Raw genomic sequence first — 19,025 nt, forward strand, 5'->3', positions numbered from 1 at the left:
CAGGCCTGACCCTGGTTTGCCGGAAGACTGGCAACAGTTGCTTGAAAAGGAGCGTGCTTATAACGAGAAATCTACACGGGAGTGGGCCAGTTACCCACCTTGAATGTCATAAAAGCTTCAAAAAGGTGGTAATGGTACATTTTGTATATTTTTATTTTGATTTTGATTATTAATTTCTAGTTTATTTGTTATTAGTGGTATTTTAACCTACCATCTTAGCAAAAACCAAGTGTGGGGAAATTCTTATGGATTTCTCTTCGACGCTGTGTTGGGAACAACCCGGGTTTTTTGGTGGATGGGTGGTGGACATAATACTTTTGATTAAGTATTAAAGGGTTGTGTTGAAAAGAGGGTGGTGTTTATGAAGTATTTGTTTTATTTTTCTCAAAACCGTACATTGGGGACAATGTATCCCACGTGTGGGGATGAGGAAATTTTCGTTTGTTTTGAAAAAAAAAATTCATTAAAAAAAGAAAAAAATCAGAAAAAATAAAAATTTTAAAAAAATGTGTTTAAAAGAATCGGAAAGTGGTAAGATGGCGGGGTAAAGTTTTGGTCCCTTTTCATTGTCACAATTCCCTAAATAACATGTGCCTAGTTGTTTTAAAAAAAAAAAGAGAGATTAGGTAGTTTTCTAACCAAGCTTAGCATGCTTTCGGTGTAATAACTTGCATAATACGTTCGTTTACACTTGAGAATTGAGAAAGTATTGGTTGGTGAGACGGTTGATATTCTCCGATAGAACTTGTACAATTAGTGCATTTCGAGATCTTAGCGTGGCATGAGTGCAAAAGTGATAGAGGCAATTAGGTTAAGCCTCGTCTGGATGAGCGAGAGTGTGGGTTTTGGGGGGTTGGACCTCATAAATTACATATATGAGCATGGATATGAGAGGGGCGGGGGTTGGTTCCTTTAGAAAACCTTATTGGGCCTATTCTTTTATTTAATCAACCCCGGTGTTATATTGCGAAACGATCCGGCTTAATAGGTTTCTATGTAATTGTTTTAGAATTTATCAGTTAGATATGTGAAGCATTATGTTTATCATGCTGGTATGAATGTTCAAGTATTATATTAGTTCATTGATTCAAAAAAACAAAAAACAAAAAAAAAACAAAGTTGTATTAGAATTGCAATGTTTATGTATGCAATGTTCAAAGTATTATGTATTGAGTGAAAAGAAAAAAAAAGAAAAAAAAAGAAAAGTAAAAGAGAAGTTAGTGATGTTTATAGTTGTTTATTTTTATTTTTTGTTTACTTAGTTTGTTTGTAATAAGTCGGATCGGATCGTTTGAGCTACTTTCAATATTCCCTTCCATACCCTTACACTTGGCCCCATTACAACCCGTTTTAAGACCATCTTGATTTGTATTCATGTCAAATGCATTTACATAGGTGGAGATTTGATGATTGTACAAGCGTATGCTAGGAGAATTGATTAAATGTTAACTATATGGATGATCACCAAGGAAAAGTTAATATGTAAATGTGTGTTACGTATAGGTAAAAACCGAAAGCATGTTAGGTTTGGTTAGAAATCTATGGTTTAAATGGAAAGTCAAGTGAACTAGTGCAACCGATAAAAATAAGGGAATATGGTATTACTTGGGACCTTAACTGAACCGGAATTGTGGTAAGATTGGTGGTTACAAGTTGAAAGTAATAAAAAGTTTGTGTTGAGATGTTGCTTGGGGGCAAGCAACGGTTAAGTATGGGGATGTGGCGGGTGCATCGGAGGATGACCCGTAAGTGTGCTTAAATGATATAAAAATCTATGTATTAAGTGTTAATTTTATGGGAACAAGATAACTACTGTTGTGTGGTTATTTGCAGGTATGAGGAGATAGAGGATGAAATCACCAGAACGTGGGCGAAAACGGCGAAGAAAACGGAGTTGAAACGAGAAAGATATGAAGAAAATGAGAAAGAGCTCCACCGTGGGCCACGGTCCAACTGACCAAAAATGACAGTTTACACCGTACCGTGAGCTTTGGGAGACCGTGGAGACCACTGTGGCCCACGGTGGTCACCGTGGGCCACGGTCCGAGAGCTGTAACTTTCGTTTTTCTTTGTTTTTAATCCGTTTTTTATTGTCATTTCACATATCTATCGCTGGGAGACGACCTAGGTGCGATTTTTGGGTCCAAGAACATTATTGTGAGTGTAGTAATCATTAGAGACTTGATTTTGATTCTTATTCATGATTTAATTGAAGGAATGATGAACCGAATTATGCTCGGCTAAATCCCTTTGTGTTTTCCCTCGGATTGTAAAGTTTATTTATGAATGTTTGATTGAATGCTTATGCAATTTCTGAGATAATAGGTTGATCTTATTGATTTCATTGTTATGGTGTTTATGAATTGATTGATAGATTGTTAGTTTGTTGAGTTCGTGTTCAAAACCGTTAGTTCTTGGTGCTATAAGCAATCGAGATTAATCGGGAGGGATTCGGGGTTGGATAAACTAATTGATATTTGAGTGATTACCTTGCGTTTCTAATCCAAGTACTTAGTCTTCAATTATCACAATCGTTCGTATAAGCACGTACTATATCTTTATAGTTCATCTCAGATTAAACATTTACTTTAACAGTCAAAGAAACCTGAAACCGAGTGAAGGCATATTTTCTCATATTGTTTAAAACTCGTTAAAGTGTTTTTAGTTCTTTTTGTTAATCAAACCAATCAAACAAATCTTTGAAGTTATTTTCTGCATTTAGTTTAATATAGTTAAATTACAAAGCTACTCAGTAACACATTTTCCACAAACTCCATGTGTTCGATACCCATTTACTGCTATCTAATTAGTTGTATTTGGTTTATTTTTTAGTGAGTCTTCGACCTCACGTCAATTTCTCGTACGTTTAGGCATTAGCGTACAGTATCTCTACCCTATATATATATATATAATATTTATGACGTCATCCGGGTCAAACACCGGTCGGTCCGACCTTTGACCCGGTAAGACGTCCGCGTCAACATCCAGGTCGGGTCTGAAAACATTGAATAATATACAAACTTCTTTTCCAAGATAGAAATCTCAACAATATATTCTAAATGCAAGGTAAGATATCTATTGTAAATATAAGTCTATGATGTCTATTGTAAAAATAAGTCTATTACGATTTACGTATAACCCCTATACGAGTCATATGGGCTCTCCTAGTGTTTGAATAACCTACATGGTGTGTGTATAACCCAAGTCGATGCTAAAATATCACACAATAACAAAGACATTGAGCTCAATAAGATTACAAATTGATAGTTTGATTCATGGTTCGACCAAGCAAGTTTTGAATAAGTTGAACGAGTCAAAGTTTGAACTTCAAATGAAGATGTCAATTAATCGGGTTTTTATAGTAATTTTAATATCATATCTGACTACAAAACAATGTACTATGTGTGGTTTCATATATATGTTTTTATGGTATTATATGGTTTAAATTTATTCAGTTTGATGCCTCGAAACCCGGTCTTAAACTCACCTTACAAAAAACAACATGGTGTATAAAATATCCACCTACAATTCTACAACTTTAATAATCCTATAATTTAATGATTTAAAGTCTAACAACTTTAACATACCAAACATGCAATCACAACAAGTCTAATCTAGGTGCCCAGACCTAGAAGCTTGATGACACAATGGGTCCGGGTGTCTGGGCACAACTAGAACAGGTGGCACGATATGTGCGCATCTATAGAGCGCTGCTAAATGCCAAGGCTACGCCATATCACTAACCTGAGTGACATGCCGCGAGTGGCGTGACTTAGGTGGACTTACCTGGCATGGGAGATTGTAATTCACCTAGAACAACTAGTTGACATGTTTGAGTACACGACAAGGGCCGCATCTGAGAATACAAAGGCGGACCTTGTGTGAGGATAAAAATAGGCCCTAAGACCTAAGTATAAAATTTTGTTTAAATAGGAACAAGATAATGACCCTTAATTAGTCTATTTGGGTTAAGACAAGTATGTTTTATTCTTTAAATTAATTTTTTTTTCTTTATACAAAAGTTGTTTAACTTAATAGTTAATTATATTATCAAATTATAAATAGCATAGACAATTACAGACTAACGGCAGATAGACGGGCAACACGCTGCGCCGCTACCCCCTTCTGAAATATAATTAACTATTAAGTTAAACAACTTTTGTATTTCAAATTAATCGAAATTTAAATAGGATTTTATTTTACTAGTTTTTATTTGGATTTCAAATTTAATTATAGGCTTCTAGAAAAACTATATATAAACACATAATAAAATCTTAATATAAAGCAGGAATTCAACTATGTAAAGTAATATGGTCCAACAAATATATAAGAAAGAAACTTTGGTTTTCCGGGAAACCGAAAAAGTAATAGACGCAAGTATTCGAACCTGCATCGAACAAATCTAACAATACAAAAACAAAGCTGCAAACAATCTAAGCTACTTAACCATTTTATATTACTAGCATTTGCATATAATATAAGTGCACTAGCGGAACTAGACTAAAAACATAAGGGTAGCACTTATATTTTTTTTTTCATATTTCATACAATTTTAATGACCCCCCCCCCCCACCCCCACCCCCACATATTTCATACAATTTCAACCATGAACTTGAAGTTTGAATATTTAAACTTAATGATGAACAAATTTCATCGTTTTCTTTTCTGTTACGCTTAAAAAGGTTGTTTATAAGAGGTTGTTTATTCATTTTTAAAGTTCCGTAAACAAATTTTGAACCAAAAACCTTATATCAATTCCAATTTACACATAAAACTAAAGGCTCAATCCCTAATTAATTCCAAACTAAACATAACTCTAAATACCTAATCAATTCCAATTTAAACATAAACCCTAAATCACAAATTAATTCAAATTTAAACATAGCCCTAAATCCCTAAATACAAGAAATCTTACTGGAAAAAAAGAGAGGCCGGATGTAGAGTGGCCGAGTGAGGTCAGGAGGTGGCTGGAGGTGGAAAAGGGGGCAACCGTGGTGAACTGGTGGTGTGTGGTGAACAGAGTCTAGAGGCAGAGAGTAGTTGACTGTGTGTTTGTGTTCATAATATCTGGTCTTTTTTTATTTTTATTTTTTATTGTTAAACTTAAAAGAATTATTTGTGTTATTAGGTTTATTGGTTTGGGCTTTATAATTGAAGTGAGATTTTGTTTGATTTAAGTATTAAATTGGTTGGACTTAAAATATATAGGTAGGGGTAATGTAATTATTATTATTATTATTATTATTATTATTATTATTATTATTATTTTCGGGGTAACAAAACATGTAAGGCGACCAGTTTTATCTTTTTTACAATTACCCCTCCTCCTAAGCTATGTTTGTAACAGTGCCGGGATGGTAGAGTAATTTATGGGTTTAGAGCATTCACATCCCGTTCTTCATCCTTATCTCTATAATTACACTACAAAACACTACATTTCTCTTTCCTGTTAAATTAAATAATACTTTTATCATTACAGTTTTCTCTCTCCTCTACTCACAACCAATCCAACAAATATTAAAAAATAAATAGGGGCAAACAATTTTCCCAAAATGTTTCCCCAAATTTACAAAAAAAACACTACATATTTCTTTCCACCCTATAATTTACACTCACATTCATTCAAAACCTCACCCTATAATTTACCAATCCCCCTCACATAATTATGAGGGATGGGATGGGATGGGATGGGATGGGAATGCTCTTAGTAATGGTAGTATTGAATAAACATGAAAAGCAAAGACCGGAGCCAATAATACGGATGGAGCGATAGTTATAGTAACCGGGAAGTCTCAGGACAAAATATACATACAGAGAGTGTTATTTTAAACCCAAACTCTTGAATTCGGCACCGGCAGCGATCATCAGAGCGGACACGATTCAAAATACTTTTCGACAACTAAGAAAGGAGAAATCCCTAAACTCCTTTTATTATTATTATTATTATTATTATTATACTAATCATCCTTCCACCTCTATTCTTATTCTTATTATTATTTTGATTGGAAATTTCAGGATAAGAGAAAAGATGCGGTTAAAAAGGTGATTGCAGCTATGACTGTTGGCAAGGATGTTTCCTCACTTTTCACGGATGTCTTGAACCCACAATCTCATTAATTACGCCAAAACTCACCCCGACCTTGCAATTCTTGCGGTTAATACCTTCGTTAAGGTAAATATGGCTTCTTGTATACGCCTTGTGTTAAGTGTTCAAAATATCTAAACCAGTGTTAGCCGTTCGCACAATGGGATGCATTCGAGTTGATAAGATTACCGAATATCTTTGTGATCCCCTCCAGAGGTCTCTCAAGGTTAATATTATCTTCATTTTCTTTTTTTACAACCTTCAATAATCTCATTTGTATGTTATAATTCAATCACCAGGATGACGATCCTTATGTTAGGAAAACGGCAGCTATATGTGTTGCTAAACTATATGACATTAATGCCGAGTTAGTTGAAGACAGAGGCTTTCTGGATCTCATATCGGATAATAATCCTATGGTTATTGCAAATGCTGTTGCAGCTCTTGCTGAGATTCAAGATAATACCACTACTTCCATATTTGAGATCACCAGTCATACTTTGTCAAAGCTGCTTACAGCCCTAAATGAGTGCCACCGAGTGAGTTTGCTTCTCAATTATGTTTGCTTATTTAATAAACTAACCAACAATTTTGTTCGTTTCGTTAAACGAACGAACATGAACACATGTGTTGTCCGTTCATTTATGTTCACTCATTAACATACATAAATGAATGTAAACGATACTCATTTATATTTATTCGTTTAGGTTTGTTTAATTTCATTTGTTTACTTTCGTTAATATATTCATTTAAATTTTTTAGACCTGTTACAACTTAGTCTCGTTTTATTTACTTTTCAGATCCAACATCTTGTTCTTCACATTACTTTTAACTAGATTTAGCTCAATTATGTTCGCTCGTTTACATTCGTGAACCGTTTGTTTATACCTTTAACTAACGAATGTAAACGAACACGAGCATGTTCATTTCCTTAATGAATGAACACGAACAGGAAAACCCCGCTTGTTTTCAATCGTTTGTTCGGTTAAAGTTATACGAAAGAAGACGAGCATGCTCCTTTTTTGTTTGGTAGGTTCGTTTACAGCCTACACAAAGTCTATTTTTAATGCATTTAACCTCTTAATCGTTGATAAGCAAAGATTTAGATTAATATTGCGACAATATTGTTTGTGTAATCATTTCTAACACCTAGTTATTAAAAAAATGGACTATAAAGTTAAGGTTCAACCCTTTTAATTTAATACTACAAAACGCATATTAATCTAACCCGTTATGACTTGTTAGTTTTTGTTTTAACATTATTCAGGTGGGGTCAAGTTTTCATATTAGACGCGCTTTCTAAGTACAAAGCAGCTGATGCACGTGAAGCTGAAAATATTGTAGAACGAGTTACTCCAAGACTGCAACATGCAAATTGTGCTGTAGTTCTCTCAGCTGTTAAGGTGATTTTGCTTTATGTTCGTTTCGTATATTTGATTTTTGTTTTCTCATAATCTTAAATATTATATTTATTTTTCTTTGTAGATGATTCTTCAACAAATGGAACTCATCACGAGTCCCGATGTGGTCCGGAACCTGTGCAAGAAAATGGCTCCTCCTCTTGTAACATTACTTTCTGCAGAACCCGAGATTCAATATGTTGCATTAAGGAATATCAATCTTATTGTACAAAGGCGGCCCACAATCCTTGCTCATGAAATTAAGGTATAGTAAGTTAGTTACTAGAGACGCTTTTACCTAAAATAAAAAAATCGTGTTTGTTTAAGTTGCATCATTCATCTAAATGTAGGCTTGTAAACGAACCGAATGAACATGAACATATCATGTTATGTTCGCGTTCGTTCGTTTAACTTTAACTGAACAAACGATCAATCTTGAACAATTAAATGAACGGAGTTTTTTTGTTCGTGTTCGTTTATATGTGTTCATCAATAGTTTAAACGAACGGTTCACGAACGCAAACGAAAGAAAATAATTGAACATAGATGAGCGGACATAAACGAATATAACTGAGCGAACACCAATTAAAGTAAATTGAACATCAATCTATCGTGCCTAAAAATTAATAAAACTTGATTAAATTATATTGGGCTTAAAAGTATAAGTGAATATATAAACGAACATAAATGAACCAACGAGGCGAGTGTTCATGATCATTTGTTTAACTAAATGAACAAAATATTTTGTTAATGTTCGTTCTTTTATCAAATAAACGAACTTTCCACTAAACATTCGGTTCGTTTACATGCCTATCTAAACGGGTCCATGCGAGGGAGTTAAAAAAAACCTTGTAAGTATGTCAACCGGGTTGTGGGTTCATTTCATTTCATTCTAAAAATGCCTAATTGCCTTTTGTAAAAATAATATCAAAGTTGCATATAATATATTTGTAGTTACGAAATACTAAAGAATTGACTGGTCAATCCGATTGAACAAAGACCCATTTGACCACTTTCTTTTAAATTATGGGTTTTCACTTATTTTCAAGGTGTTCTTTTGCAAATATAACGATCCAATCTACGTGAAGATGGAAAAGTTAGAAATTATGATAAAACTCGCTTCAGATAGAAACATAGATCAAGTTTTATTAGAGTTTAAAGAATACACGACGGAAGTTGATGTATATTTTGTCAGAAAAGCTGTTCGTGCTATTGGGCGTTGTGCTATTAAATTAGAAAGAGCAGCCGAACGTTGCATTAGTGTTCTTCTAGAACTTATTAAAATTAAAGTAAATTATGTTGTTCAAGAAGCTATTATAGTGATCAAAGATATTTTCAGAAGATATCCCAACACGTAAGCTTTTGACAACCACTATCTTCATACAAATTTGGTAATTTAAGTTGTTATAATAATTGTGTTTCTTTTTCAGCTATGAATCTATCATTGCAACACTTTGTGAGAGTTTGGATACATTAGATGAACCAGAAGCTAAGGTACTATAACGTATAAACAAGCTTTAAACTTTTTACCGTTTTTATCAAGTTTAATGTTTTCGTTTATTTTACAGGCGTCGATGATTTGGATAATTGGTGAATATGCAGAAAGAATTGATAATGCTGATGAACTTCTAGAAAGCTTTTTGGAGAGTTTCCCTGAAGAACCTGTGCAAGTCCAGTTTCAATTGTTGACCGCAACAGTCAAACTTTTCCTCAAGAAACCAACTGAAGGACCCCAACAGATGATTCAGGTATTGCTTACTGTTATATCTTTGTGTTTCTGTATTGCAAACATGTTTAAATTTTTTTACGATTAATTTCATATGTACCCAACTTTAATGAATTTTTATTTGATAACCATTCTACCCTTTCTATTGTATTTGTTTAAACCCTATCTATATTTGATTTTTTATCGACATCGACGAAAAGCAAGATGGGCATTTTAACTTTTAGAAAAAAATGGGAAAAGTAAAAATTTAAGCTAAATATAGGTAAATGTTTTATTTGATGTTAAAGATGGGCATATATGAAAGTTTAAGGTTTTAGAAAAATAAGGGTAAAATGGTCATTTATTAAACTGGTTCTAACGAATTGGGTTATATAACATTTTAACTACTTTGTAAGGGCATATATGGTATTTTTAGTTTTGCATGGGTATATGTGGTATTTTTCAAGTTTATAGGGATATACTCGTCTTTTTAGGTTGTTTTGAATAATGCCACTGTGGAGACCGACAATCCAGATCTGCGAGACCGTGCTTACATATACTGGCGTCTTCTTTCAACTGACCCCGAGGTTTGTTTGTTTTCACATTTGCTGACATCATCAAACCCATACACACAGTGATTGCTGACATCATCATGGCTTGCATTAGGCTGCAAAAGATGTGGTTTTGGCTGAAAAACCGGTGATAAGTGATGACTCAAACCAGTTTGATTCGTCTCTGCTTGATGAGCTGCTAGCCAACATTGCTACTTTATCCTCTGTTTATCACAAACCACCTGAAACGTTTGTGACACGCATGCGGACCCTGCAGAAAACAGAGGAAGAGTTCCTTGAAGGAAGTGAAGAAACATCATCTGCACATATTACTGATAATGGTGCATCACCGCCATATGATGCAGCAAAACCGCCACCTCCTCCACCTGCTGCTGTGCCGGATTTGCTTGATCTTATTGGTCTTGATGGTGATGCTGGTGGAAATAATGCTATTGTGCCGGTTGATCAGCCAGCACAGACTACAGGGTAAGTACGGTAGACACTCAGATACAGATAATATGATTGGCTTATTGAGTTCAAATGTATACTTGTGTCTTAGGCCTCCATTGCCTGTTTTATTACCGGCTGCAAGCGGTCAAGGTTTGGAAATCAGTGGTCAACTGGTACGGAGAGACGGTCAAATTTTTTACAGCATAATGTTTGAGAACAACACTCAAGTTCCATTAGATGATGAAAGCGTTTCACAAAAAACAAAGATGTTATAACCTAGTTTAAAAGTTATCTAGATTTTGTGAAACTCATGACCCGCTTATTTTTTCTACTATAAAATTGATTTCTTGATTATAAATAATATCTTTTTTTAATCAGATATTAATTTTTAGTATATCGCTATTTTATAGTATTTTTAATTTTTAATTTAAAGATATATTATAATCTGTTTAAGAACTATCTGGGTTTTGTGAGACCCGTATCGATGAATTCGGTCAAATACATGAGAAACCTTTATGTGTAAATAAAATAATCTGGTAGCTTGAGATGAGATAAGAAGCAACCAAGGAGCCTTTTAAGGTTTCATTTATACATTTAAATTGAATATTGATATGAATTTTATAGAATATTCCATATATTGTTATATCACATTATCTGTATGTATATATTTATATTAGAATATATTTTAATATGTGAACTATACATTGCAATAGTGTATTTCTTCAAAGCATTGTATTAGTAATTTTTTTCATAATCCTTTTGAGGGGATGTCTACTTTGTGACAAGCTGATATTCTTGTGTTTGAGTGGGTAGGGGGAACACGTCTGTGTGGATCTTACATGAGTGTCTCCTCTTGTTGGGCTTATGGACCGTGGGTTTGTTGTGGGTCAGGTTGTGTTGAAGGCTAAATCGGGCAAAGTTGTTAAACACGAGAAAGCTTGTTTAGAGAATCAACATGTCTTTCTTCCATTTGCTTTTGATACATTTGGTTTTCTGGGCCCAAAGGCTGTGAATTTTTTTTAGTAGGGTTCAACGTATTGTACGCAGAACCTCTTCGGCTCCTGGGTCCCAAAGCTTCGTTTTTAGTAGGATTGGCTTTGGTATTCAAAAGGGGGTTGCGGCGCATCTTGGTATCTGTTTGCTTGCCACTTTATTGTTATCGTTTTGTAGTAACTAATAAACCAATCTCTGATTTAACCAAAAAAAAAATCTCAACTATTACCTTTAAATTGCTGCAGATTCTAATTAACGAATGTTCGGTCAAACTCATCTTTTATCATTTTTTTCTTCCATCAAACCCAACTAATAGGGTACTAACTTCGTTAGTCTTTTGCTGACATGTCAAGCCTGCATGCCAAAAACCGCTCATGTGGTAACATACGTGACATTAATCACCACCACCATTGTCGGCAGCTGACCACCATGTAAGGCCCCGAACCCGGTAGCCTTACTTTAGCGTCGGATTTACTCATAAACACAGTTCTTACAAATCAGAGTTCATTAAAACTTTCGCGGAAACGTTTACTTGAAGCATTCGTTACAAAACATTCAATCTCTTCTTTGATATTATAAAACAAATCATTATATTTAAACCATCTTTTCTTCCATCTTAAGATGCCAGCCGTTCAATCCATGCCATGTGCCATCCTCATGCTAGTTCTTTGGTCTGATCACCTGCGTGCATACTAAAAGTCAGCTACGCTGAGTGAGTTCTAGTTAATCGTACGCCATACAATACAACACATACATACATATCCGAAGATACATATCCATACTTCACTAGTTACCCTTCTGTTCTAGATACATACTTGCTACCATACATACATACATATCTACAATCACTAACCTCAGTCTACCGAGAGTACGTTCATAGTCCGCTGTCTATACCTGTACTCACGATCGTGAACACATAAAAGGTCCGCAGTCCTTACCTATGTTCACCATTCATGGTACGTACAAGGTCCGCGGTCCTTCCCTATACCATCATACATCCACAACACGTACAAGGTCCACGGTTCTTCCCTATGTTGCAACCTAATTCATAGCACGTACGAGGTCCGCAGTCCTCCCCTATGCTAAAGCACGTATAAGGTCCACAGTCCTTTCCTGTGCTGACGCCTATCTATATTACGTATAAGGTCCGCAGTCCTTATCTATGTTACGTATAAGTTCCGCAGTCCTTATCTACGTTGGCGTCTATCTCCTATAACATGTATAAGGCCCACCGTCCCTATCTACGTTTACATCTATCATCTACATCACGTATAAGGCTCGCAGTCCTTAACTACGTCATCACCTGCCAAGTCTATGTCCAACAGAAGTTAGAGGGATTTGCCATCCTAACTTACTATGTCGAACGTAGAACTCACATACCATTCGTGTACCTGTATACACATACTTCACATATACAATAATTACATTATAGCATAAGAACACTCTAGGCGTTCTTTACATCCTTCATTTAACAACCATACCCCTTGTCGTTACGTGCAATATCCGAAGATCGTTCACAGCCCCGACAAGTATTCATTTGTAATATTCATACATCTTCGATATATAGTATTCGTACTTTTATTTTTAACCTGACAGTACGCGCAATATCCGAAGATCGTTCGCGTACCGACAAGCAATCATTCATATCCATCACATATATCACATATGGCATACACTTATCACTTAGGATAAATGTATTAACAACACATCGAGTATGCACACAGCCCCGAAAACATAACAAGGAATGGGGCTAGAAACTCACCTGAACTCTGCTTCTTCCTCTGATAGTTGTAAATCTCTTCTTTAACTGTGCTCGGCTGACTGTATAAGTTACACGTATCAATACTCGCCTGATCTAATCTGGTGGCCTAGTATTAGCTTACTTTTACTTATCGTTTTAATCTATTCTCTAATCGAACTTGACTTTAGGCGAAGTTAAACCTTAGGCGAACTTAGCTTTAGGCGAAGTTAAACCTTAGGCGAACTTAGCTTTAGGCGAAGTTGTCATCAGGCGAACTTGGCTTTAGGCGAAGTTGTCATCAGGCGAACTTGGCTTTAGGCGAAGTTGTCATCAGGCGAACTTAGCTTGCAGGCGAAGTTCATCAGGCGAACTTAGCTTGCATGCGAAGTTGTCGTCTGCAGCTACTGTTCGTTCTTAAATCCCTTAATCACCTTCGTTTCTTAACCAAATAACTCGATTTAGGTACCCACGGGATCGTCTGACCAGCGCCTACAAACCCCAACCATCAAATCGACCTAACATCGATGTTTAAAGGGTGCGATTTAGGCATATAGGTTACGGGTTCTTTTTAACAATCGATTAACCCATCGAATCATAACCATTTTCAGTAAGATTAGCTTTGTTGGATTCGTTTTTACCATACAAACTCAGATCTATCATTTCTCAAATCAAGCCGAACCTATACGAACATTTTTTAACTATAAACGTACCTTGAACGAGTCGAACTACGAACACGGTTAAGCCTTGATGTTGTTTTGGTCCGTCACGACGTTCCAGCACCAACAAACTCGGGTTTTCGCCTTCGGATCTTGGTTCGGGTTATAAGATGGTGTTGTGTGTGTTTTGGTGGTGTATGGAATATGTGAGAATGAGGATTAAAGGGTGATTAATGGTATTTATATTTAGGGATCATGGGCTTAAGCCCATGGACTCTCCTTCCTTCTTTCATAACCCAAGTCCATAACCCATATCCATTACCCAACACTAGCCCGACCCATACCAACTCCTACTCTATTTATTTATTTCCCGATAACCCGAGTAAACTTTCCTTCTATTATTAAGTAATACAATTAGTATTATTTTGGAAATTTCGGGATGTTACAAGTCTTCCCTCCTTAAAGAGGTTTCGTCCCCGAAACCTAACTTATTCCCTATAAAAGGAAAACTCCTTATATTTACACACTTTATTGAATCGCCTTTGCTTTCTGAGTTATCCTTCTTACTCCTGACTTGTAGTCATCGAATGGTGGTCATGTGTTTTAGCTATTTAAGGTAGCTCGTCCATGAGACCCTCAATGTACCAAGACTCATATCATCCTTCCAAGGCTTCGATTAGTACTTTTAACACTATTGTCTAAAACAACCTTTAATCATAGCATAATAATCATTCATAACCAAACTCAATATATTACACGTCACTGATAAACATAAGTTTTAAACCTTAACACAAAACAAGTCCTTAAGCAAAAGTAACTTAATAAAACCATTGCATGAGCAATTATTCCTTCATCAAGTGTTCCTCTCTGCAGTTTCCCCAAGTCTTTATCCTTTCGCACCTCCCGCCCCTGATTCCTTGCAATCCCTAGCCATGTGGTCAGCTTTTCCGCATTTCAAGCACTTTGGACGATCAGGGCATTCTCGAGAATAATGCCCACTCTTTCCACACCGATAGCACCTGTCTGTCCCAGTCTTGCATTCTCCCCGGTGCACTCGCCCACACGTCTTACATGCATCCTTGTTCCCAACCTTGGCCTTCCTCTCATCAGTTGTTGTCACCATTTCGCCAGACCGCTTAGCAGAGGTAGCCCATTTCTTCTCCTTCTTTTCCTCCGCCACCACATCGTCCTCAGCCAGGTCAGCATAAACCACTTCTGCAAGTTCAACAGTAGAGTCAAAGGTAGCAGGTTTATTTGCCCTGACTAACATGCGGACTTTTTGTGGCAATCCCCTCACATAATATTTGATTCTCTGGACCTCAGTGTCAACCATATCAGGCACCAACCTAGATAGTCGGTTGAATTCAGTAGTATACTCACGATGCGTCATCATACCGGCCTTTAAATTCAGGAACTTCATCTCCGTCCTTTCAACCTCGGCATCTGCACAAAACTTCTTCATCACCAACTCTTTCAGATCGTCCCATCTCAACGCCTTGATCTCATCCCTAGTCTTTCTCTGCTCCACACTTTCCTACCAATACATAGCTTCTTCCTCAAATGACTGAGTAGCATAACCCACAGCTTGGTCGGGACGGCATTCGCTAATGCGGATAATCTTATCCATAGTGGTTATCCATTGGAGAGTAGCCATTGCGTCTCCCAACCCAGTCAGCTTTGGCGGGTCGCATCCTTTGAAGGACTTATAGTTACACCCATCTTGGCCTCTTTTCCTGTCATCGACCTTCACAGACTTATCCTCACTCGAGGCCTCTCTTTCTCCTTCCCCATCCTTCCTACCATCACCACCTGCCCCTTCAGCAGTTCGTTCACGGCTTCCAGCAGATCTTTCGGGATTCAGGTTCTTCACAGCAGCAACTACAGCTTGAACAATGGTTGCTTGAACTGCAGGGCTAAGTTGAACCTCTTCGTTGTTGTTCTGGTCTCCTCCAGCTGCGCTTCCTTCATCTTCGGTGTGGGAAGCTTCTTCTACCGAGGGTTGCCGGACAAGACGAGGCCTGCCACGACGTCCAGTGCGACCCCCAGTTCCAACAAATTCTCCAGCTCCAGCCATTAGTATTCTAAAACGGAAAACACAAACATCATCACTCAAGGAACTATTTAGTACAAGGATAGCAAGGCTAACAGGTAATAACAGTGGCCAGCTGTGACTAGCTGATCACATTGCTTTCCGTGTCCTATACACTTCCCTTTATGAGTCTCTTTGTGCGGGTTCTACTTAAGCAGTTAATCAAATCAAACAATCAATTATTTCTATCCTTATCGTTCACATATCTTTTCTTTCTCATTAACATATATCATTTAATCATACACTTTACCATTACTGATCTTGCTTGAGCGACACATGGCATTCTTGAACTGGCATCTTCTTTCCTTTCTTACTTAAATCCCATTCTCTGTTCGAGTCTAAGCATGTAGGATGCTTAAATCTCTCGAACTTATGCTCTGATACCAACTTGTAAGGCCCCGAACCCGGTAGCCTTACTTTAGCGTCGGATTTACTCATAAACACAGTTCTTACAAATCAGAGTTCATTAAAACTTTCGCGGAAACGTTTACTTGAAGCATTCGTTACAAAACATTCAATCTCTTCTTTGATATTATAAAACAAATCATTATATTTAAAACATCTTTTCTTCCATCTTAAGATGCCAGCCGTTCAATCCATGCCATGTGCCATCCTCATGCTAGTTCTTTGGTCTGATCATCTGCGTGCATACTAAAAGTCAGCTACGCTGAGTGAGTTCTAGTTAATCGTACGCCATACAATACAACACATACATACATATCCGAAGATACATATCCATACTTCACTAGTTACCCTTCTGTTCTACATACATACTTGCTACCATACATACATGCATATCTACAATCACTAACCTCAGTCTACCGAGAGTACGTTCATAGTCCGCCGTCTATACCTGTACTCACGATCGTGAACACGTAAAAGGTCCGCAGTCCTTACCTATGTTCACCATTCATGGTACGTACAAGGTCCGCGGTCCTTCCCTATACCATCATACATCCACAACACGTACAAGGTCCACGGTCCTTCCCTATGTTGCAACCTAATTCATAGCACGTACGAGGTCCGCAGTCCTCCCCTATGCTAAAGCACGTATAAGGTCCACAGTCATTTCCTGTGCTGACACTATAAGGTCCGCAGTCCTTATCTACGTTACGTATAAGGTCCGCAGTCCTTATCTACGTTACGTAGAAGGTCCGCAGTCCTTATCTACGTTGGCGTCTATCTCCTATAACACGTATAAGGCCCACTGTCCCTATCTACGTTTACATCTATCATCTACATCACGTATAAGGCTCGCTGTCCTTAACTACGTCATCACCTGCCAAGTCTATGTCCAACAGAAGTTAGAGGGATTTGCCATCCTAACTTACTATGTCGAACGTAGAACTCACATACCATTCGTGTACCTGTATACACATACTTCACATATACAATAATTACATTATAGCATAAGAACACTCTATGCATTCTTTACATCCTTCATTTAACAACCATACCCCTTGTCGTTACGTGCAATATCCGAAGATCGTTCACGCCCCGACAAGTATTCATTTGTAATATTCATACATCTTCGATATATAGTATTCGTACTTTTATTTTTAACCTGACAGTACGCGCAATATCCGAAGATCGTTCGCGTACCGACAAGCAATCATTCATATCCATCACATATATCACATATGGCATACACTTATCACTTAGGATAAATGTATTAACAACACATCGAGTATGCACACAGCCCCGAAAACATAACAAGGAATGGGGCTAGAAACTCACCTGAACTCTGCTTCTTCCTCTGATAGTTGTAAATCCCTTCTTTAACTGTGCTCGGCTGACTGTATAAGTTACACGTATCAATACTCGCCTGATCTAATCTGGTGGCCTAGTATTAGCTTACTTTTACTTATCGTTTTAATCTATTCTCTAATCGAACTTGACTTTAGGCGAAGTTAAACCTTAGGCGAACTTATCTTTAGGCGAAGTTAAACCTTAGGCGAACTTGGCTTTAGGCGAAGTTGTCATCAGGCGAACTTGGCTTTAGGCGAAGTTGTCATCAGGCGAACTTGGCTTTAGGCGAAGTTGTCATCAGGCGAACTTAGCTTGCAGGCGAAGTTCATCAGGCGAACTTAGCTTGCAGGCGAAGTTGTCGTCTGCAGTTACTGTTCGTTCTTAAATCCCTTAATCACCTTCGTTTCTTAACCAAATAACTCGATTTAGGTACCCACGGGATCGTCTGACCAGCGCCTACAAACCCCAACCATCAAATCGACCTAACATCGATGTTTAAAGGGTGTGATTTAGGCATATAGGTTACTGGTTCTTTTTAACAATTGATTAACCCATCGAATCATAACCATTTTCAGTAAGATTAGCTTTGTTGGATTCGTTTTTACCATACAAACTCAGATCTATCATTTCTCAAATCAAGCCGAACCTATACGAACGATTTCTAACTACAAACGTACCTTGAACGAGTCGAACTACGAACACGGTTATGCCTTGATGTTGTTTTGGTCCGTCACGACGTTCCAGCACCAACAAGCTCGGGTTTTCGCCTTCGGATCTTGGTTCGGGTTATAAGATGGTGTTGTGTGTGTTTTGGTGGTGTATGGAATATGTGAGAATGAGGATTAAAGGGTGATTAATGGTATTTATATTTAGGGATCATGGGCTTAAGCCCATGGACTCTCCTTCCTTCTTTCATAACCCAAGTCCATAACCCATATCCATTACCCAACACTAGCCCGACCCATACCAACTCCTACTCTATTTATTTATTTCCCGATAACCCGATTAAACTTTCCTTCTATTATTAAGTAATACAATTAGTATTATTTTGGAAATTTCGGGATGTTACACACCACCACTGCCGGCAGCTAACCACCATCCAGACCATCGCCAGCAGCCGACAACAACCACTTAACACATCTACCGATCACCTATTGAACACCATACCACCACCACCTGAACATCAACCTAACCACCATCGGCAACAGACCACCACTAACTACGGTAAAAATGAACCAAATTAGAAGTCATTCAATCACAACCCGTTTGTTTTGGTTTTCACCCCATCTGAAGTCATTGCTTGGTAGAGACCACTGACTCTTTTATCTAGTGTTTCCACCCCATCTGAAATCATTGTTTGTGCTGAGTTCTTCCGACATTCCCTAAACCATCGATTTCAACCGATTTGAATTGCCAGTAAATATACACAAAGAGTTTTGAATACCAATTTGAGGGTAGATTTGAAGAACAAGGGTTTAAAGACCGATTCTCTCTCGCCAATTATTAAGGTTTTGAAATTGGGGGATTTTTTGAAGAACAAAGACTATTCAAACGACGATTTCAAGTGGGACGAGGCTAGAGACAGTGTTAGGGGTACCGGTTCCAG

The 19,025-nt window shown here is 37.3% G+C and overlaps 1 pseudogene across 1 annotated transcript; it reads left to right on the forward strand.

The window, feature by feature from the left end:
• Window positions 1–5,997: 5,997 nt before the first annotated feature.
• On the forward strand, window positions 5,998–10,466 carry LOC143568150 (beta-adaptin-like protein B; annotated as a pseudogene). Its single transcript, XR_013141531.1, has 11 exons — window positions 5,998–6,188; window positions 6,229–6,311; window positions 6,385–6,632; window positions 7,353–7,488; window positions 7,571–7,750; window positions 8,535–8,839; window positions 8,916–8,979; window positions 9,054–9,233; window positions 9,685–9,777; window positions 9,857–10,227; window positions 10,301–10,466. The product of XR_013141531.1 is annotated as a beta-adaptin-like protein B (transcript).
• The last annotated feature ends 8,559 nt before the right edge of the window (window positions 10,467–19,025 follow it).

Source organism: Bidens hawaiensis, unplaced genomic scaffold (assembly GCF_021521415.1).
Source record: "Bidens hawaiensis isolate Kalapana, Puna unplaced genomic scaffold, B.hawaiensis_p1.1 tig00023817_1, whole genome shotgun sequence".
NCBI lineage: Eukaryota > Viridiplantae > Streptophyta > Magnoliopsida > Asterales > Asteraceae > Bidens > Bidens hawaiensis.